General features: G+C 35.0%; 1 protein-coding gene across 2 annotated transcripts in view; it reads left to right on the plus strand.

The window, feature by feature from the left end:
* LOC110381684 (cadherin-99C) overlaps positions 1–23,176 on the plus strand; it is a 146,339-nt gene that overhangs the window by 70,736 nt on the left and 52,427 nt on the right. For both annotated transcript variants that reach the window (XM_064037795.1, XM_064037794.1), the window contains one exon: positions 18,072–18,130. The gene's annotated coding sequence lies outside the window, so the exon portion shown is untranslated. The remainder of the gene's footprint in view (positions 1–18,071; positions 18,131–23,176) is intronic.

Genomic DNA, 23,176 nt, shown 5'->3' on the forward strand with positions numbered 1-23,176 from the left:
CTTTCACGCTAAAACTAATGAATCGATTTAAAAACTTTGCACATATCGTTCCCTTCGTTCGTAGTTCCCTTGGGACGCCGGTTGAACTGGAAGAAAGAGCTAGTTGTTTCCACAAATGCGACCAACTGGTACAGATATAAATTATATGCTAAACTTTCATGAATCGCTCCAGTACCCACACATAGGTACAAATATTTGTCTTATAACGTAACTTGTAAAAATATCACAGAAATTCATGTAAACAATAATAACATCCAATGCACAAGATGTCAGTCCTCAATAACAGGAACAAATCTAACCGTACAACGAAGAATGCACATATCTAGCTGCAGTCTCAAATGCCATCTGTATTGGAACCGCGAGGTACAAACCGCTCTTGAGTATGGCCGATATGTAACATGGAAATGCACGCCTTATCCTTACTGCGATATCGTAAGTTTGTGTGGAATAAGGACAGAAGGTTAGACTGCGTATAAACATATGGAACACGGTTCGGAAATACCGTAAGACTATATTTGTCAGGTTAAATTACTATAGTGGGTCAGAGACCTACCTAATTCTTCTGAATTTTCGGTTTGAAAAGAGCAACTTAATGTTGTAGAAATAACAAAATTGTCTAGATGTAGAATAAAATTACATAGCCGATAAGATGTTATTTTTACTGACTAGGAAAATTCGCATAGAAAAACTGTTGTTTTTTAGCAAAAACCAACAAAAGAAAAAGTTCACGTGAAGAAGAAAAAACACAGAAAAATTACAATTGACAAAAACTAAACTGACCAAATGGACCTTCTGTATAAGTTTTGCCCTTACCCCAACAACGATATCAAGTCCAACTTTGCATATCGTCCACAAATATCAGCACGGGGTTAATCATACTATCTAATGAATCAATTGCGATCTGAAACGTTCTACCTTTGGTTCGGTCGCCACATAATTGCATTGTTAGTACATTTGTTTGCACCGCTTCTATTAAATGTCATAATGAGATATTTGATAAGCCTAATTGATTCTTTTGGTAGAAAGCTGCTTTGCAATTTGAATGGCGCCAATGTAATTGGCTGTTTTCAACGAGCGAAATAAATTGGTACTCTAAATAGTATTGTTAACACTTAAGTGGATGTTATGTGGCTTTACGAGGCCTTTGATGGTGTGTAGTGATTCATGATAACATACCTATTTAAGATCAACGATTAGTTGCACATGAGCAGAAGATGAATTGGCAAAGTCGACAACTTTCGTTTTGATACTTACAAATCAAAATTTATAGCGACCAACAGGCATTTTTTTTGCATTCCAACGTTAACCTACAGTTCACAAGTCACCCGTATCAGGCAATAAAACGAAACCTTACAAACCCATACGTCAAGTTTAATCTCGATTCGCACTAAATCTAATCTAACAATATCATCCTCATAATAAATCGTTCGAACAAGCTTACCCGTGTACCTACGGATGTCGATTACGTCAAATGAATCATGACATAAATACCCGGGCGACTTCTATTTCTTCGCTGGCCATACAAAATATTCCCTTTTCCACGGAATATGACGGTGGGAGCACAATAGTTTATTTATACGTAGGAAGTCTTGAGCTGTCCTTTGAAAGTTGGGACTATATTTTCTTTGAGCGTTGACAGTGTTGATTTAAAGTGTTATGGTAAATAACGTTGAAATTTTTACTTCATCTAAGTAAATGTTCTAAAATCTGGTTTTGTATTTCTATTGATATGAGAAACTCTTTATCGAAACTATAAGAAAATTGATAAATCTTAGAAATGCCATTCCTGAGTTCAAAATATGTATTCCGATAAATCGTAATAACGTGTTTCTTTTGTCTGTTACTCGATTGCAAATAAGCATCGGCTCGCTTTATAGTAAGTAGTCACCACCACCTATGGCATATCACTATATCTATCACCTGCTATCATCATTGCTATGCCGATACAGGAAAAAAGAAGAAACGTCCCATCTTTGTAATAGTGTGATTACATAGGGACCTATTTCAAACTAGACTGCAAAAACAAATTGTTATGGTAGTAAATCTTACCTGAACGAGATTCCTCACTACGAGCTCTTAAATACGTACGAGGTACTTGACTTAATCCCCTTGTAACACTACTTAGCATTACTATAAGAGGCCACCATAATTAGCTTCAGAATATCAAGTGCAACCATCATGCCATAACAGTACATCAAGTCCGGAATAAAACTATACATTTAGTCGTAATGTCCGCGGCAACTCCAGAATTGCTTTAACAGTCAATGTATGGCAAACTAAACGCCGCCTACGTAGTAAGTAATGCGGTTCTATAAATTGCACTTCGTTATGCTAAGGCGATAGGCAGGTGGTCTTGTTTACTTGGCCACGGTGATGAATGGTTGAATTTCAGATATTGATGAAAGGTGATGGGTGAGAATAATTCTTAGGAGTATTAATACCTAGGGTGTTGATCTTTTACTAACTCGTGAATATCCTTGAAAAGCGAGAACAGTATAGTCGGTTACATGGTAAAGGATCTAGATGTTCAATTATCATTAAGCCTATTGCACTGTAGACAGAATCTTGTTAGGTGATTTGTGTATTCCAAGCAACGCCCATGCATTCGATTAAAGCATTATAGACTAACTTGCATATTTATCGCACGATTTATGTCCTAAAAGCCCATACAGTTACTCGTAAGACGCTTAGTAATTACTTCAAAACAGCTAATACTTAGTCCAAGAATTTCAATAAAGCAAATGCAATCCGTGCAACTGAAACTAAATCGCCGATTAACGTCGGTAACAAGGCAATATATTTTTCTATCTTAAAATTAATCGTTTCCATATTTTCAAGTCGAAGTCCTAAAGAAACTTGGTAAATATCTCCCGGAACAATTAAAAGAGAAGATATAAATCCTACCCGAGGCACAGGTAACTTACAGAATGGTCTATTAAAATTGTCAACTAACGTTTTTCACTTAGACCCGTATTTATCGATGTTACCCAAGCAATCAGTATGTTTTATAGGCCTGTTTATCTCATGACAGTGGTTCGGCCCGCATCGGTAAACGCACAATGGACTATGGCTAAGTAATATGGATAATTTATTATATATTTCCTAGTTTATTTCCTAGTATCGCACTATAATCAATTCTCACGGGCATAAGGAGTTGTGAGTGTTCTTTTAACATGTTTTGTTACGTCCTTTCAGATATAAATAAGCCTTTCATAGGCTATAAATTGAAGACAATAGAAAATTAAATTATGTCTCGCTTCAATCTATGCAAGCATCGTATAAAATGTTAATAGTTTTGTTAAAGCAGTTCCAGTTTTTCTTATTCATAGATGCAGGAAGTTAAAATCGTAAATATCAGAAGAATGAAACATTAATTTGGAAATTATGGACAAGCGTGAAGTCAACACAGGAACCATAAAATGAATTGAAAATGTCAAGAATTTGAAAGGAATATTACTGCAGTAAAACTTGGCTAACCATTTATTGCGATATAAAATTCAAATATACTTCTAAAGATTATACTTACTTGACTGTACAAATTCATTCGTCTTCCATCATACAACAGATTGATGTTGAAGAATTTCTAAAGACAAGAGAAGAAAATTTGCTTAACATTCTGCGCAATCTTTACCCATACTAGGCCTTAGCGACACCATCCAAGCATATTACACAACAAACGGATCACTGAACAGCTGTCATTTTTACATAACCGCTGGTTTCATTGAATATTCATTTCCGCGGGTCGCTTCTACTCCTCGCATTATGATTTATAACGCCCAAGTTACCTTGTTTGGCTATCGTTCTCGATTCTAAACCAACTGATTTAGTACCATTGTACTACTCTTAGCTTATTACCATAGCTTCTTCTTGAACAATACCATGGAACCGTGATGTGGTATATTTCTTTGCTAAGCTTTATACGCTCTGGTCATCTTACTATTGCCAGAACGAATTTGAACTCTTTAGCCATTGTTGAAGGTTGATTTTAGTCTGGTCCGATGATACCAATCGAAACCTGATTCACTGCTGTTATTGAAGAAAGCAAAAATTACTACCACCTTAACAGTAGAAGCTTTTAATGTAAAATATGTGCGAGTTTTCTATTATAGATAGCAATAAATCTCTTTAATATTCCTGATTTGCTTAAGTATTTGAATTATCGCTGAAGATTTACGAGTATTTAATACCTATATTCTTTTGATAAATAAGCTCGTAAGTTAGTTGAGTATATGAACTCGAAATATAACAATGAATGTGGATTTCCATTCAGGTGATGCTTTCGCAAAACATCGCACTGGAACCTAGTGTATAGAATCTGGCACCCGTATTTAAAAAGAAATAGCCCTGAAGGAAGAACAGAGAAACGCCAGGAGTAGGGAAACTACAGTCTGTTGCCATATGTACGTAGATGATTCACGCCATAGCTCCGCTTAAGACACAAGCAATTCACATTTTTATTCCACAAGAGATAATCGCCAATAATTTCGATGGTACATTGCACCTCCTATTATTTTTTTAATATTAGGGGTTAAAGTATGAAATTGCCGTTTTATTCTAGTAGGTTTTTGAATTGCCATAGAGTCTTCATGGTTTGAGGTTTTCGAATGAAACTTTTTTCATGTGGTTTCTGTGATGTTCTTCTTTTAAAAAATGTGAAACATTTGATTATCGATGTTCAATTGTTTTTGTTATTCAACTTAAACAAGAAAGATGGACACTGCGAAAATTTGAGTAATTTTTGAATATGAATTCCGACGCGGAAGTAAACGGCAGAAACAGCCCGCAATATCAATGCTGCATTTGAAGAGGTGTCTGCTAATGAACGCACCGTGCGATTTTGGATTAAACGCTTTCGTGGTGGAAACTTCGACTTGAAGAACGAGCCATGAAAAAGACCGCCTGACAGGTGATTAACGAGAAATTAAGAGAGACGGTGAACGCCGATCCTAGTCAAACTACCCAGATACCCAGCCGAAGACGAATAATGTTGAAAAAATTAGCAGTAAAACAGCCACGACTCATGAATCGACCTTCACCGTTATTGCTCCATGACAACGCGAGGCCTCATACAGCAAAAGAAACCGTTTTAACTCTTCAGGAACTGCAGTTGGAAACTATTCGTCTTCCTCCATATTCGCCAGACCTTGCTCTAACGGACGACCATTTTTTTTTGTGATTTGGACAATTATCTGCGTCACAAGAAGTTTCTTTCCAGGAGGCAGATCAAAATTCTTTCACACAGTTTGTGCAGTCTAGATCCTCAGAGTTCTATCGTAACGGCATAAATGACCTTCTTATTAGATGGCCGCAATGTATAGATAATAATGGCAACTATTTTGATTAAATAAGTTTGTTAAAAATTAAAAAAAATTACAATTTAGATTTTCAGTACAAATCGGCAATTTCATACTTTAACCCCTATTAGTTTTCGAAAGGATGTTACAAAATAATCTGTAAGCAAATTATTTCCATCATTTCATAATAATTGATTAAAGTTTAGAATAGGGTAGTTTCCAGGGTCGAAATAATGAAATAATATTTAGTCCGCTTTTTAGATAATCAAAAAATATTGGATACGTATTTTTTCTTTTTTTAATTAAACATAAAATGACAAAGATAATACGCTTCAAAAATTAGGAGTGGGGGCCTTTTACGTCACAGTGTCCTGAAAATTGTAGCAACTTGTGACGTCACACTCAACTTTAACACGCTATATCTTAACAAGTTCGGATCCAATTTAAAAAAGAAAAAATACGTATCGCTTAATTTTGGACAATCTACAAGACGGACTAATTATTATTTTTTAGGAAACTAGCCTATTCTCTTGTCTATCTTTTGTTTTATTTGCTATTGTGTTTGAAGTCTTGTCGTTTTTGAGTGATACTAGTGTCTGCGGTTTTTAGTTACGTTCCAACTATCTTGGGCTACGAAGTTTATCTTTTCTGGCGTAATTTTTCCTTTAATATTATGTTGTGGCAGGTCATAGTTCTGTTGTACCGGTTGTAATACTTATTGTTCGTTTATATTTACAGTTTTTTGTTTTACAATTTCTAAGGTTTTGTATCTTCCTTTCTATTTGTAGGTTTATATGGGTATTCTATTTTATTAACTCTAGATTAGCATTAAATTATATTAGGTTCATAAATTCATCACCGGCTAGACAGGTTATCAACCATACAAGATCTGAATTGGTTGTTCATTAGGCTACATTAGCACGCTAATACCCATTCGCTTCATTTAATCCTCGATTGCCATTTAAGACACCTTGAACTAAATAGCGGGTGGCCTATTCCTTCCAGGGTTTACAGGATCAATTAAATATTGCATCGTAAACTTAAAAGGGATAATTTAACGGCAAGTTTATAAATAGTTATAAACCTTAAGAACCAGATATTGCCTCCTGTAAATGATTGTTACCGTTCCAAGTATCGCAATACTATTAATTAAGACATCGTAAAATCTGTTGGACCAGATTGCTTATTTTCCATTTGAATTCGAATACCAATTTACAAGTTGCAGGAAGAGACTGTAATAAAATTCGAGACAGGTGTCGATTATAGGGTTGTTACTTCTGCGGCATAAGGACAAAACCTTATTTCTAAGTTCCTTTAAGCAGTTTACGGTGCCATAAAATAAATTACTCATATGCCATACTTTGTCATAATAGGCGAGTTAAGAAGCAAGACATCAGCCATAAAATTAACAAGGTACTTAGTTCCAGGTGATTACATAACAATAGCTCCTTGTTAAGAATTTAAATAGGCATACCACTCAGTCATTCCCGCACTGCGAACATTCGCTTAATTTTTCGAATTCTAGGAATATTTGAGTAACAACCCTATTAGGCGGAGTAAACGCGGCGGGTGGCTATTTGAAATTGCCTGCAGTTTCTTTCACAATTGTAAAATGGATCTCTTGTATCGATTAGATACTCGATATCGTAAGCCCACGTTTCGGGTGCTAATTATAGCTATCAGTTTATAAGCTTGAGGCGAAACGAGAGCTATGAAAACTGCAATAGATAACCGATTGTTACGACCAATTGTCGCTTTATGTTTGCTAGTTCAGCGGTCTGCTACCGTTGCAAATATTGGTTGGGAATGTTGTTCCAGAGAACTTTCAAATCAGAGCCTATATTTCAGAATAACGAAACCGCTGATCGAATCTCGGGAAATTTCAATTCGCTGCCGTATACATTAGCTTTCAAGGAGCTCATTAGGATCAATAAAGGCTTGGTAACTACCTTTTGCGTATATAAAAATACTATCAGTAACTTTTCTTAAAGATGTTACGGCTTACAGTTTAAATAAAACATGTTGCTGAACCTAATTTATATTCAATTTATCGGCACATCTTTCTCTTGTTAGACAGCTAAGGCTGGCAACACTGACTGTTCGGTCTTCAGCAGGGAGTGTGCACGGACGACTGGGGCTGTTAATGATCCACACATCAATCTCTCAGGGAGTCTTAGACAGCTGAATCCGAAAGCTGTCGACGGCTTGAAATTTCGCAGTTGTAAAATGCATTCTGAGGAAGAACCATTATTGCTTTGCTGTCTGGGATATTTAAAAGGCAAAAGTTTTATCGTGACCCTACAGTTCGTTACATACACTGTTGGAGTCTGAGCAATTTCGTAGACTACTTTAAACGTTACATTCTCATTCGAATGGATTTTATTTGGCAATCCAATTGTTCGCAACTAAAATAATGTATCTCTTGACCTTAAGTGGCTTGATTGCTTAAATATATCTTAAGTGGATTTTCTTTTGTTTCGTCTTAATTTCAATAATAAATTATGCAAATGCTAAAATAACTGTCATTAAGTGTAACTAGAGATTGTTTTCACCTTGATATGCCAACTCTACGCATCATTTTAGTAATATCAATACACGCTACTCCTACATTGGCCTCGTTTTGTATGGACTGTAATTATATTTCACTATAAATAATTAGGGGCTTGCGATATGAAAATCCATTGAAACGCCCAATTGGTTGTTAAGATAAATTGTTTTAATCATCATTAATAACTGTAATATTAATGGAGCATTTAACTTAAAACAATAGAGTTCTTGCTGTACCCTTACTTTCTTTAAAAAAGAACAGCAATAAAATTATTATTCCCAATGCTTTAATGCAATAAAAGAAAACTTAGTAGACTGTTCAAATGACCAGAATGACATGCTAATTTCACACATGATCAACACCCAATCAATTCTTTTTTCTCACTATAGAACATGTGACTTTGTATGGCACGAACTATGAAAGCGTAAAGTCGAAAGCAAAGCCATTATCGAATCATATAATTAGTTCCAGTGACATCCACAACTGATATCAACTTTCTTGATACGGAGCCGATGTACCGGGAAATTGTGATGACTGTAGTAAAAAGTACTCGTACGACTATGGGCACCGTTAAAAGATGCGATTCATAGCCGTATGAATGGCAGCATTACGTGGACTATCGCTTCCTGCTTCGTTATGAGCTTTATAGTCTTCAAGGTATGCTTTCGTCGGTTGTTTTTCTAGCAATGGTGCATTTGAGAAAAGAAAATCTTGAGTAAAAATTATTTTGTGATGTGAGACCCACCAGAGTTGGTTGCATCGAAATACATAACACAACAAAAACACTGACATGTTAAAGTCAATTTTGATATCCGAGACTGCCCACAATAAAAACAGCATTCAGCAATAGAAGACAGCAAAAAATGATTCATGACCGGAAACAATTCGTATTATGTTACTAAGACCAAGGTCCCTTTTCTCTTTCAATAAGCACTTGTGCACAGACACTCTGACCCCAATGCAACGTAAGATCGGAATTATAGCAAAAAATCGAGTTTCCGAATTTCACCATCGAGTAATTGTTACGAATCGAATTATCCGCCTGATTTCGGTCCGCTTTGCTCGCGAGTGTGGTTGTGTTTGCGCGTGACTTTCGCAATCGGTGACATTATCGTGTCGTGTCTGGCCAAAAGTTAAACGCCTAACTGACCTCACGGTTTTGGCTGGCCGACAAACTACATAGTTTTTGTGGAAAAGAAACCGAGTTAGCTAATGCAGACTCAGATTTCTGTACAATGTTGCAGATTAAAGTCCTTGAATATTTTAAAATCGGAATCAAATAGCAGAAACGAATATTGTTTCAACAGTGGTCCTTTGTTTCCTAGTACCTATATTTTGAATTCACTTTCTTAGTAGCGAATGATATCAACTGTAAGGTCTAGCGTAAGCTTGGGTTTGTAATGTTCAACGATGTAGAAATTATTTTGCACTCAATCAGATTTGTTAACTAAAGCTTGTCAAGAAATAGAACGAAAAGCTGGGTACAAAATAAAGTATAAGAAAACACGGAACAAAGTTTAATTCGACAATAGAAACTGTCACTAGAATTTATGGTTTTTTCATGAACACTCCTAGATTCTTGGGAACAATAACTTCTTGTTACTAAAGGCAATTCCGCCCATCTATTTGTTCCCCCATAATAATTTACACGTTGTACGACCAATGGAAATGATAACATATCATTGGTGACTATAATAAAATGTTTGTAACGAATGCCAGTGTCTAATCCTCACAGCCCAATATGGAAACGACCAGTCTGTCCATTACTTACGATTTCATTCGAAAAAGATCTTAATCTTTGTCCATTATCGTCTGTGTACGTACGTGAAAGGCTATCCGATCTATGTTGGCTTTATTTGGCTAGTAAAATCGAAATTAACTAGGTGGACCGAGGTTCTGAGATGCTTGGGATAGTTTAAATAGTTTTTATGTTTGTCAAACAACGAGTTAAAGTGCGTTTTTCAAGTTGGTACAAATTTTGTAATGCGATAAGATGACCGTAATGTTTTCGGTTTCTTTCATCGCCTTGACTTCATCTTGATGTCTTTTTCGCTAACTGCCGTTTGTAATGCTATTTTCTTGCTTTCGAAAAATATCTTACATTGTAGCATTCTCATTAGCTGCTACTAGTTCTCTTTGTCCCTCTTCGTCAACTTTCAAGTTTTTTGTCTCACTTACCACAGTAATTGCTTAAACGTTTTTAATTTTGTCCCCCTTTTATGGCATGCGATTACTCAGCTATCCGATCATTGCGATCCCAATTTATTTAACAGCAGTGCCACTATACTGGCTCGAGTCTAGAGTCTAGACAATCAGCGGACTTCTTAGCTCGTTTCTTGATTATAAGTAAATGCCGCTCGTGACGTTGCTATACCTGTTTCCATTAAAATACGAACATTGACGTGTTATAGATAAAGTTCGTTAAAAACATGTTCGTTCAGTTTTGGAAAGAAAGTTACGTGATTGACCTTGTTTCAGTTTGGTCAGTGTTGTAATTTGCCCTTAGCTGGAGAACTTTATGACATAAAACGAAAGGCCGACGTAACTTATGTGTTTACTTTCCTGATTTAAGGTGAAAGTATGTTATTATTGTTTAATTTACTTTGGAACATATAAAACTAAATGGCAGTGACTTGCTTCGAAACTATACAATGGACTCAGGCAATACAAAATTATTGCCCAGTATGACCTATTTGGGCAATGGTTACCTGCACGATATTCGCTGCTTGTAAAACCTGCACTGATAGACCGCATCCAGTTAGACTCAAAGCCGATCCCATCTAATTGGGAAAAGAAGTAACTGATGATATTACCCTTGATATAAAGGCAGCTTTAATCGAACGGCCATCATTGCTTCACAATCGAAGAGAAAGCAATTACCGTGCTTTCACAGACGACATCCTAAATCAAGTCTCGACCTTACAATGGAAACTCGTTGGGCGTGCATCCGAAGTATTCCGAAGTGCAGAAAGCACCGCTGGTCTCGTGACGTCGGTGTTCCGATAACGGCATCATCGGGACCTTGACTGGTCGAAGCTTGAACTTTTATAGACCTGACGATCATTCGCCACGGTTTTAACTTGGGACGGGATTGGGTTTTCTGAGAATTTGCGCTCATTAAATATTCGTTTACATTTAGAAGCTTCTATTGACTCAGCAAATTAAAAATCTTTATTGCTTCAGGCTTTTTAGCTACCGGGTGGATGATGTTATGCAAATGGAGCATTTTCTGTGTTCACTTTACTCTCTGCAAACAAATTTCTACATTTTAGATTATTCATAAAGCCTCGTTTCTAAATATCTAACTCTACGTAGGTGTTCAGAGACATATTCCAATTACAATAATTGAGCCATTACAAAACGTCCAAGTCCAGTGAACATGCATAGTAATTGCTTAAGTTATATTTTACGTAATTTACTCTACTTTATTAATATTATTTGCCTTCCGAGGTTACAGCAGCACTAAACTGGTTTCAATTAGAATATCCTTTATAATTACTTTTCCTAATTTAACCGTTTTTATCTTTATATCTAAAGAATGTCTTTTACATTTGTATTACATGAGCTGTTTGATGAAACAGGTGTTATACAATGCTATTAAAAAGGGAGATTGTAGTTTCCCTAAAGACATTAATTCTCAAGTTTCAAATGTCATTGCGAAGCTTCGAACGTGGGAGATTCACATTTTACCTGCAAATCACGTTTTATGTTTAACGCGATTTCTATTGTAAACCTACTATTTCTTGGTTTATTTATTGCAGCTTGTTACAAGCACTTATTCTGACGCCTGATTTTAATCGATGTCTGTGGTAACTTGGCTGTTACATCATCTCTACCCATATCGGTTCATGTGATATGTAGCTTATTGTCTCTTATTAAATTATCGTCACTTTCATCAATTTTCATTGGTGGTAGTATATCCTCAAAGCATTCTGTGCCTCAGGTTATATGGCTAGACAACATCTGCTAAATGCATTATAGCATTGGCTATATTTGAATAATTAAGATATCATCAAATCGTTGTACCCGTGGGTGTTTCATTTACAGCTGCTTGAGCTCAAAATTGCAAAGCAACGGCTGAATAAATTAGTTAGATAATTAATTGAAATCATTAACCGACCATTAAAATTACCCATTCTCTAAGTCCTCCCACTGATTCCACTGAAATTAGTTCAGCAGACTGATCGACGCGTGTCCACATTATTCACTGACAGATAGATTAAGCCAGCCTCGAGTCACGGTGGCTTTTTGCCGTCCACCTTTATACCAGTTCCTTACGATAAAGTAATCTAGTCATGTTAGGTGGTGCCAATTAGCTTCGTTCAGTTTACCAACTTGATTGAGTGTAATTAATATTCATAAAGACAGTTTCGAAAGTTTCTTTATGCAAATATAGTGCTCAATCAACGGTAGGTTAAAGGCGATTCTTTTAAATTATGATTGGATATGATTTACTACGTGTTTTTTGTGTATTCTTTGTCGTGCTTTCATAATATTTCCTGTGGGTAATTTATGGGCTTAGACACACTAGTCGAAATTTTGTGGAAGTCGAAATTAAAAATTTTCGGAGCATTTTTTACTAATTTTGCTCTTCATCGCTGAGGGATCAGGGGAAAAATTTAGCTTTTAAATTTTTTCCACTTCCACAATTATCCCCAATATCTCTAATTTTGCATCTGTCTCAACTTTTACGACCAGGCAGCAGTGCGATTTGCCAGATTGCCAGTTATTATATTCTTGTACTTTAATAAAATTAATGAAGGGCGGTGCTCGAGAGTGGACATGCGTGCAAAAAGTGAGCGTTGCCGGCTGATCGAGTTTATACCGATATGTATTCGTATTCGGTGATTTTTTGTTCCTATCAACTGGCTACGTCGGTCTTTACGCAATTCAAACTGGATACTGTTACGTGCTTTTAACGATGTATGACATAGGGGCTTTGTGGCCGGTCAATTAACTTGAATTGTGTAAAAACATGCGAAGTGCGTGCTAGAATTTTTTGCTTTGAAGTGTAAATTGTCTTTAATTTAATTTATTGACTTGATTGATCAAGATAACAGTTCCAATGAGGCTGATAGGTGACTCTATTGACTGAAGTGAACTAAGACAATTTTAGACGTCCTCTTAAGTATTTAAAATAAGATTTAAAGAAACTTATTTATGCCAAGTCCTGCGAATACCATTGACCATGCTTCGTACAAGACAAGAAGTGGACGCAAAGCCTTAAAGGTATTTTTTCATGTTACCCCGCCGCACAAGCTGTATGTCTCAGTATTGTCTGGGCTTGTTAAAAAACTGCTAGCCATGTAAGACCAACTAAAGGACAAGAGAATGGCTCGATAAAATTCCATTTGAAGGAAATGTCAATTGGCCACTTGCTGTATTCAGTTTGCCGACATTACTTTTTTATTGTTCGATTTTATTTGCTCATGTATGATTTGCCGCTGGTATTTCAAAGCCGTGTCTACGGATTAGGAAATTTTAAAAGTATTGGATGAAGGTGTTTTTTTTATTTGTTCTTCGTTTCAGACTGTAGTGCTATAGTTTGTTGCGTAGAATAGTTTCAATCGACATCTGTCTCTGAAGACACTCAATTTTTTTATTTGTGTGTCTATTTAGTGAAATGGTTTTACTTTCAAATGAGCCTTATCAAATACTCCGTTCTCTTCAAAATATTATGATCGTTTATTTATTACCTACAAAATATTCGAACAATGTGGGATCTTTAAAACATATTGCAATATTTTATGTTTTCTACGTGACCAAAAACAATGTCAAACTAAGTACCCAGTTAAGAAAACAGTAATACTTCGTGGATCATAAATATACCGTTTAATGTTAAAACAGCTGTTTCTACTGAACTTTGACAGGGAGCGTTAATATTTTATGAGTCTAAGGTGCAGTTTTATTATCTTCAGTCGAAATTGAATCGTGCTCTATGAATTGGCACCTAAGTGTTAGTCGTAAAGTGAGAGATCCAGCGACTTGGCTCCCGAGTGTTGAGAAAAATTCTTCATACTTAAACATAATGAATACTTAAATATATTTTTATTAAATTATAGAACACGAATTTGTTTATCATTAAGAGACATGAAAGGAAGAAGGAAAGAAAATACACTTATTTAAAAGGAAACGTCTTATAGACGACATAATAGTACATTTTAGTAAGTATTGTGATAAGAGGTTTCAGACTGCACATAACCAAACTCAAAAAGACAATACGTGTTTAGAAAGCGTCTGCCCGAAAAGTTATTCTCAAACTTACAAAATCATACAACCTGTCACAATTTCCGAACACGTAAGCAAAACTGCTTGAAAGCCTTCAATTAGTTGCCATCATCTATGTTTATCTACACAAAACAAGAACCGGCTTTCCTCCATCATTTGTGCATACTAATTGACTTCCAACGGCTTTCAGTTTAGAGGAAAAATACTTAACGCTGCATTCCAAATTAGCAGCCTTGTTTAGGCTCGAAGTTATGAAGTGGGTCATTTGGTATTATTACAATAGGTTTTAGACAATGATGAGAATTTGGGAATAGTTGCGACATGTCATGCTAGAATGGTGTTTATTGTAAAGTTCGTTTAAAAGCGACTAAACGATGGGTTAAGTTGTGTTCATCTTAATGCGAATGTGCAAAATAGTTTTCTTCAATTGTTTTTTTTTTACTAATTAAAGACCTTTTTCTTTCTTGCAAACCTGTACATTTTTTAAGTTTATCTCGACTATATCTTCTCTTTATACACAATTCGTAAGCTTATGCTCTGTCACAGCTGATGTTGCACTATAATTTTGTTTGTTATCTACCAAAACGTCGGATCTAAATTAAAGACGTTATCTGAAAATTGGAATATGTATATCAAATAACAATTTCCTTTACTAAATAGAGACGTAAGATATATCAAGTTATTTATTAGAATTTGTAGATAAACTTTTGACCAGTATTGAGATCTCAGCGAGCTTACTAAATACATCGTTAGCACAGACTACCAGTGTGGCACAAATAAATCTCGTTTTGTGATCAGAATTCCTATTATATTCAATGCTTATTTATTCAACCTGTTCATGTTTGTTTGAATGATTTCATTCAGAGTAACTCCCAACTGCCCACGCGCAGCGAAAGCCGAAAAGAAACTGCTATTCTTTTATTTTTTTGTTCCGTGTTCTTCGTCCCCTACACAACACCATTCGATGTATACATGAATCGATTTCGTTTACAGTTACAACGATTACGAAAGATCGAGTTGCAATTCCAAAATATTCTGGCGGTCTAATTTTATTAAGTAGGTAACTAGGTATATTATTATGTTTAGCGTGATCAAATGCTATTAACTTTCAATACCAAATACATATGTATTATTGCGGTTCAATTACTTTGGATATGATGATACGTTAAAAAATATATGTATGGAGACGCTTTGGCGTTCACATGTGCATGAAATCCTTTAAAACAACCTGTTACAAAAATTATAAGCGTAGACGCAACAAGCTTGATCAACCTGAACTTCGCTTTTATTTAAATCTGCTAATTGCTAAACTATGTTTGTCGATCTCAGTTCGAATTCCGAGGTTTTTATACATGTTAATTAAGATGCTACCACTGTTACCCAAACCATAAAAATATCAGAAAAAGAATCCTTTTGAATTTAGTTAGATGGTAAGCAAAAAGAGCATTTCAACAACCCGATACAATTCTTGTTTCTCATAAATCTATTAATGATCGATCAGGTTTGATGCCCAGTCAAACCAGTCGTGAACAAGTTTATAGAAACGTGGTGTAACATACGGAAACTTGAAGATTAAGATGATTGATATCGCTAGTTAATCCATCATCGTTGATCCAAAAAGACATAAAATCGTCACCCTTACCGAATGGCCAAAGCAATAAGCAAGTTAAGATATGTTAATATTATGCGCAGACTATAATACAATTTTAAATGATCCTTAATCCAGGCTGGATTTAAACATTCAAAATGTTGTAGTTGAAAGTAGGCCGTAAGCTGTATTAATATATGATAGAAACGTTTCCCAATTGGATCTTAGAAGGTGTCTTGTACTACTCGAAACTAATATGAACCAATAGGATTAAATTATTATCCTACTGGTAGACTAGCTGCCACCTGGCATTACTTTAGTGGTACTTAATTTCGTTTACTACTCACGCTATGGATTTAGTGTGAAAACATTTAAGCAAGTTATTAGTAGGATTAGTTTAAATGACTAGATTAACTTTATACTGACTACCTTTCGTAGTGATGCTTGTGTAAATTGAAAACGTGGAGAAGTATTAATGGCATTTGAATTGGACTGTGAACAGAAATTCTTACGAAGATCGAATAGCTACAAAATATATTTTTGGAATACGAAACACCAATCATATGACCAAAGTCTTATTCGAAGAAATAAATATACCCCTAACTATGATATACCTTGCTAGTTAATATTTATGATGTTAATAACTTAGTCATTGATAAAATCGCATGATAGCAAAAGATGAAACATTAGACTAATATTTCATATTCAAGTCTCTATTACAAACAAGCTGAATTCACAGATTGCATCTATTGATTAACTTTCTACGTAATTAATGTAGTTGATCACTTTATAGCTCAACTCGTTTTCTCTACGATCAAGGAGTTACTTCATCAAAACAAAATAATTCAACTGCCGTGTCCAATCCTTACTCAGCTTTCATTACACGACTTTTAGTCAATATTTCAGTACACTTGCCATTTAATATTTTGACATCAACTGGGTTTACGACCATCGTCTTAAACATTTCAACCCTATTCCTATTAATTTGATGACGTAACTGTCGGACCGCCAAAATTATTGTCCAACAAGTGAGTCACGTGGACCGGTTCCCACACCCACTGTGCGCCTACGCAGCGCACCGAAACGTTGACATCACTTATGCAAGGGTTGTTATGTTACATTTCTTTTTGTTTTGCTTGTATATGACACCAAGTTTCTTTGTATGTCTACGTTGGAATATGATGATTACGTACAAAAAACTTTTGCATGGTTAATGCCCAAATTAAACTTCGGATCCATACTGTCTATTTGTGTTGCCTTAGCAGTATTTATTCCCCTTTTAAATACAATCGTAATATTCAATTTGAATATAACAATAAGATTTTGCTTCATAGAAACTTATTGTACCAGGCAATCGACCCCTATATTTTACTACAAGAAACCTAGTGATTCATTTTAAATCTCAGAATCAAATCCGGAGATATAAAAGCCTCACTAACAGAAGAACAATGAGGCTATCCTTTTATTTTGCATTCTGTTTCCATGTAATCAATTAATGACAACCTATGGTTACATTCCATGGTTGGACATGTTCCCAGTACCAAGGTTAATGTGATTTTGCGTATACTATAATTTTATTCTTGGATTTTTTTTCTCCATTATAAAGAAACAATTGGCCCATAGGTCTGTTGTCATGTCATCTACGTACGATTATTCTTATTTATCATCTTCAATTTTATCGATATACACTTACGAAGAGATACTAGGTTAGTGTTATTGAGGATACCTTTATTTTGTATACCAGTCACTTTCTTTCAGATCTCCATTGTATTTGATTTTATTGAGCTTTTATTCCTCTTCAGATTGACAATGATTGAGTCGATAAACTTTAGTGTATAGAATTCCAACTGCTATTACTCTGTTCAAATCGAAGTATGAAATTACAAGAAAGGATCAGAAATCAAATTGCGAACCACAAACAATTGTCTTCAATTTCTCTGCTCATCTTTGTTTAGGCCGACACATCGACCACAACAATATGCTATCTAAACAAATATTTAATTGGTACTGCTAATTGCTGACTCGGTCCTATTGTTCCGTGGCGATTCTTTCTCACAATTGCCATTGTGGTTAGACAATGTTGGGAGCTGACCTTAAGGATCATGATGCAACGACTTTTTGTTGCTGTAGGAAGCGATGGGTTCCTAGAACTTTGCCTTTCGATTTAGGTTCAGATTATTGGGAACTTTGTGATATTTCATTGATATGAACTGCTTTGTGTTTTGTTTGAGGAAATGTACGTTCATTTGTTATTATGAGCTACTTCCCTTCTGCAGTTACGTATGAAGGATTCAATAGTAAAAAGTGTTTATTCATTAAACTATCACGGATTTTAATAAGTACGTTTTCATGTCGTCCTGTTTTATTTCCTTATAGTGATATATTATCTAATACATTTAATTTCTTGTTTCAGATGTACGAGAAGGAAGCATAATTTGAGTAATGCGAACACTTCGGTGTCATAATTTCTGCGTAAGTGCAATTTTATGTAACATCCATTATGTGCGGTTGTCGATTCGTTTTCGATTCGACACGCGTAGTTAACGGGCTTGAAACCAGTGGTTACTGGTTGATCTATGTTGATGGTAGCAAAAAGATAAGCTGGTTTAGATCTTAGACTTGTATTAAAAATGTAAGTACGTTCATTTTTCATGCGACAACTTTTTTGTCTAATCAGTAAGTGTACGGCTCAATTAGATGTCGGTTTGCAGTGATTGATGTCTCATTAATGTGAATCGTATACGTTGTTTGAATTTCAATTGTGGATTTTAAAATTGAGTTTTGGGTGTGGATCATTGGATTTATTTATTATATTTTTCTCTCCGAATTGATTAAGGAGAGAGATTAAGAAATGGATGTCAATCTCTTTCGATTTTTTTGCTTATGGTTCAGGGAAACTTGCTAAAACATATAAATGTGAAACAAGATTGAAGGTAAGTAAAATAAAATAAAATATTGAAACGTAAAACTTTTTATAGTTAAAATAAACCGGCCAAGTGCGAGTCGGACTCGCGCACCGAGGGTTCCGTACAAATCCTGTATAGATAAAAAGTGAGTCACGCGCCAACCGTTCAGTTTAGAACAATCATAGTTATGGTAATTTCGTGAGAGTCAAAATAGCTAATATTTTTTATTTTATAATATACCTAAAATAGTAGGCCAGTACCTTGTAAAAGTTATTTTATTAAAGTTATTTATATACAACATTTTATAGTCATCATTCAGAAATCTGATTGAAAATAACTAATTATGTCTTAAAGGTCATTGGGCATATCTGACCCGCTTTGTAAAAAGTGACGGACATGAATCAAAGTAGTTTTAAATCGTGGAGAATGGTATGACGTTTCTTTGAATATAAATATTTTATTAAAATTCCATGGAGACGAATGTCCAGGATCGTTTGAAAAATATAAAAGACAAGCAGTTTCAGAGGATTGTACAGGTTAGTTTTTATTGTTAAAGACTTTTCATAAAGAAAGAACATGCCAATTCGGATGACCAGGTTCTGATGAGGAACTCTTGAATATTGTAGTCACGCATCGAGTCAAAACCAGACATGTGAGTGTATTTTTGAGGGTACTTGTAAACAGTGAATGTTTTTAGCTGATTTGATTATGGAGACTACAGAGAGTCGAGGGAACTTCTGAACGGTATGTTGCAACTACCATGTGTTTGTTCTTATTTTATTCGTATTGGCGAAGACTTTCCACATAGATAGGTTTAACTGCCATTGTGGGATCGATAGCAAAGATCAGATATAGTTATGGGAACTCCTTTACAATTTATAACGTAACCTTGTGTTGGAGCTTATTTTATTTTAGGTGATGAGAATTCACTACTCATGGGATCTTTTATTTTTTTAAACATACATAGAGTTCTCTCGACTTTCTCACGTCTCCATCATCAGGTAAGCTCTAAACTTTCACTGTTTGATAGTATCACCAGACATACATCTGAGAATCAAGTTTTAATCCTATGCATGCCTACAATTTCTGATAGTTGCCGTCGATTTCTCAGGATTCCATCATCAGATCCTGACCTGATGACAATGGAAATAAACGGCGAGTATACTCTTTCACTACAAAGAAATGATTTCTCAAATCCGTCAAACTTGGTCGTTTAAATTCCCCATTGAAATGAGGAAAATATTTGATGTTTACACCTGATTTTCTCTAGATTCCCATGGTTCACATTGATGCGACTAATGCCATAGTAAATCAGAGCCTTTATCATTATACTGTGCTATATTTCGTTTGTATCCGCCATGGGTATGGTTTCCATACTAAGGTGCCCAATGACCTTTGAATGATTAAAAATTTTTCACAGTTTAGAGGCAATTATATTTAAGAAGTGTTTGATATGAATTTCAACTTTAATATCTCTACGCGTTCATGTGAAAAAGGGTAGGTAGTAAGTTTATAATTATTAAAAAAATATTTTATGTCATGTAAGCAAAAATAACATTTTAATATTTTATGTAACTTCAAATTTATCATTTTCGCAATTTTTCCTTTATCTGTACTATATAACGTTGCTTCGTGCCGAATCTCAAGATTCTGAGTTCACGGGAAGTACCTTGTAGGTTTTGATTCCCTAGCGTGCGACGGGAATTCGTCTAAGGTGTCGGTAAAACTGCTGTTTCTTTTGATCGCGTTAACTTAGAAGTTTGATTTTTTCATTGCTGAAAGGGACAATAGACCTAGGTATTTGGTATAAATTTCAATTTGGTACCTTTATACGTTCGTGAGAAATAAGGAAGTAAGTTTCATTTTATTAAAATATTTTTTTTATATTATATAACTAAAAAAATGAGATTTTCGCAATTTTTCCTATACTTGCATTATATGACAATGCTTCATGCCAAATTTCAAGACTCTGAGTTTACGGGAAGTATCCTGTAGGTTTTGATTCCTTTGCGAGTGTCCAAAATTTGTTGAAAATATCGACATAATTGGCTGTATCTTTTGATTGGCTTGGCTTAGAAGTTTGATATTTTCACAGCTTAAAGGGACAATAGACCTGAGTATTTCATGTGAATTTCAGCTTGATACGTCCACGCGTTCTTGAGATAAAGGGTCTTGACAGACAGACAGACAGACAGACGGACAACAAAGTGATTCTATAAGGGTTCCGTTTTTTCCTTTTGAAGTACGGAACCCTAAAAATCAAGTAATCTGATGAAACAGATTTGATATAATATTTTACGATAATTCCTTTTAGGAATCAAGTCATTCCGCTCAGGTAGTGATCGTGGCATTCGATGAAATCAGATACTTATAGACATTATTCGGGATTCATTATTAAGCTGTGAAGGTACGACATTGATTTTGACGTTTATGAGTACCTATATTTTATTTTATAGATACAATCGCCTTTGCAGTGTCACTTAAAGGGGTTTTTCTTATTTATTCAAATTTTAATTTGGATTACCTATCAGCTTTTTTTCGTTGTGTCATATGGATTTTATGAGGTTAAAAAAGTACGTTGAATGTTATACATGACTTTGATATGTGATATCACTTATTTGTGATGTTCTCACGTTTGTCAATAACATGTTTAGTGGCATAACTTCTTATGTTTTCCATTTACATCGTGTGACCAGCTCAAGCGTGCAACTGGTTTAAGATCACATATTAACAAAAATTTACGACTGCATAAGTAATGTCGCTTAATTAACGCCCATTAATTTAATGGCTCCTGTTGACTTAATATTATATAGAGACATAAATAATGACTTTTGATTATTAATGTTCTGGTTATTGTTAAGTTATTGTATACCTTCTAATATGGTGTCACGATATCGTGACGATCTCGTAATCGTATAGATAAATCGTTCAATGATTTATTGCCTTACATTATATTCCATACTTTATCTACTGGTAAAGCACGTACAGGCAGTTAATTAATCGCCATTTTGTGTTGTGTTGCCCAAACCTATGTGGCCCATGCGATTGTTTTAGACTAATCTATCATTTTCGATGTATATGAATGCCTCTTTTAATTACTCCCTATAATCATAGGATGGTTGCATCCGCTCCGTCGCCCTCCAAAAGTGCTAGTCTCATTCAGATTGACATTCTGATAATTAAGTGGAGCCACTTCAGTTCCCCGATTTTGTGTAATGCATCAATAAATTGTCATTTTACAGTGATGCAATGATGTAACGGTACAATTTATCACGTGCTCGCAATCTGATTGGCAATGCACTATCAACCTTATCTCCAGCTTCTCCGTAATCAGATACAAATACAACCAATTACATGCGATTAGAATTCTTTTTGAGCTCCATAAAAATTCAACAGAAGTATAACAGTTGTGCAAGAATTGTTTGCAAGACTTGTTTTACAACAAATTCCGCTCCAGTTTAAGATTAATCTTTGGTTATAAAACTGGTGGTTTTATTGAACAGTCGGTTTGTGCAAGTGAAAACATTATCGGGGCACTTAAACAACTTGTCTGGCCGCGACGATATGTTTGAATTTATTAAGTTTGTTCGCTTTTGGACACTAGTTATTACTTGCGATTTCGCTCGGTATCGCTGTTGTATGAGATACGATGTTGATTAGAGGACATTCTTGATATAGGGACTTTGAGTGTATAATCTTTGTTTGTTTTTTCTTTGGCTTGTAATCTTCTGCTTATCAAAAGGGATCGTGATAAAGTAGGAACCTCTTTGGAAAAATGTAAGCATGAGACTGATCTAGGCATGTGGAGAGCCTGCATAGAGACCACTAGGTATAATATAGTATCTCTTCTTAAATGTTAGAACTATGATTCTGGTACCTCTACCGTAGTAACTATTATAGTAATCTGTGAGATTCAAATATCTGTAGAATTTATAAACCAACAAAACATTACAACATTTATTTTAAGAACGCTGCAAATCTACATCAGCACTTTAGAAACAATTTTATTAAAACTTTATCGGAATTCGATTGAAATTGAAATCGAATAACGAAATCGATTCATTAGAACGACGCCCACCTACATCGATCGAAAATCGCTTATTGTGTTGTAATATTATAGTTATGGTAACAATTTGTTAAGTAAACTATATTTTGCATCAATTTAGATAATGCTGCTTAGCATGACCATGACTGGGAATTTATTATTATTTGGCTAATAGCCTACTTTAAGATGGCGATTAAACTTTATAATTTTATATCGATTAGTTTAATACTGATTTGTTAATATACTCGAGTTAAGCCTTTAACTGTACCGTTAGAGAAACTGTAGCTTTATTTGACTTTGCGTATTAGTAATGCCTATATTTATTGGTTGCAGTTTGCATTGATCGTGTATTTATGATCCGCAACTACAGATTTTAAGTCAGTTAATTTCTTGAGTGGTGCAATCAGCTGTCATAATATTGAAGCCTCTTTCGTCCGGATGTTAGCAATCATTTCGCAATCAAACTACTTGATGATGCTACTCGACACCTTTTATGAGAGTTCACACCACTTGGGGGTCTGATTCTTGGAGCAACAGATACCTGGAAAGGAAATTAATAAACTTGGG

Source organism: Helicoverpa armigera, chromosome 14, assembly GCF_030705265.1.
Source record: "Helicoverpa armigera isolate CAAS_96S chromosome 14, ASM3070526v1, whole genome shotgun sequence".
Taxonomy (NCBI): Eukaryota; Metazoa; Arthropoda; class Insecta; order Lepidoptera; family Noctuidae; genus Helicoverpa; species Helicoverpa armigera.